Genomic DNA, 1,151 nt, shown 5'->3' with positions numbered 1-1,151 from the left:
TCGCCGGAGCCGGGGACCAGGGGCCGCACCCGCAGGTGGGGTGAGCAGGGAACCCGCAGGCTTCAGGGGCGGGGGTTGACTGGCAGTTGGCGTCGAGAGGCGCTTAGGAAATGGGGTCTAATTTATTTTAGACCCTGTCCCCCACCGCCGCGCCCTAACTGGCACCCCCTTTCTTAAAGGGTGGTGGGCTCGAGGTGGGTGAGGTCCCGGTTAAGCAGGAGCCTTTCCAGGTTGAAGGAGAGTGTGTCACTCACTTTCCAGGACACGAAGATGAGATCTCTACGACAGGGAGGCAAATGGAGGCTTTTTTGTTCCTGAACCCTTGCCTCTGAGCATCCCGGGGTAGAGTCCCATCCTCTCAAAATGCTCCCAGCGCAGAGGGACAACCGTATTCGGGCCTTTTCATACTCCATCTTGTTTTGTTCACCACAATTTACCCCGACCACTTGTTAGGAAGCCTCTGGCCCCAAGTGAAACGGACTCTTGAAGTTGCTCCCGATTTTTACCAGCATCCCCAAGGTACCGAAGCAGATACAGTCCTGGCAGGGGGCTTCCAGTGAGGAACATCTGTGACAAAGGCAAATGTTGCCCTGTTTTGGTGAAAAGCAGAGTATTCTTCAGGAGGAGAAGTGATAGTTCTCCTGAAGTGGGTGTGGAGTGCCTGCAAAGCTGCCTCACTCCTGCCCCCTTCCTTGCAGGACCCACCCGTAGGGCCTGCTCAGGCAGGCTGACAACCCCAGCTGACCGTCTGGGTAGGCCCAGGCTTCGGGCAGTCCCCAGCCTCTGCTGGCTGCCCGTTGGGATTTGGTTTTCAAATGTAGTCGTATGTAGTCTATTGTTTTAGTCAAAAGTGGATAAACTATCAATATCAACCATATCTGTCCAATCGACCAGAGTTAGATGACCCCAAATAGTCAAAAAGTTACCAAAGTAGAAGAATCACAAGGTTTGGGCTAGAATAATATTCTGGTTTTTTGTTTTGTTTTGTTTTTCTTTTTTTGACAAGATTCTCACTGTGTCACCCAGGCTGGAGTGCAGTGGTGAGATCTCGACTCACTGCAGCCTCCACCTCCTCAGGCTCAGGTGATTCTTCCACCTCAGCCTCCTGAGTAGCTGGGACTACAGGCATGCGCCACCATGCCTGCCTAATT

The sequence above is a fragment of the Mandrillus leucophaeus genome, unplaced genomic scaffold (genome assembly GCF_000951045.1).
Source record: "Mandrillus leucophaeus isolate KB7577 unplaced genomic scaffold, Mleu.le_1.0 Scaffold38, whole genome shotgun sequence".
In the NCBI taxonomy this organism is placed as follows: domain Eukaryota; kingdom Metazoa; phylum Chordata; class Mammalia; order Primates; family Cercopithecidae; genus Mandrillus; species Mandrillus leucophaeus.
This window is presented reverse-complemented; position numbering follows the sequence as displayed.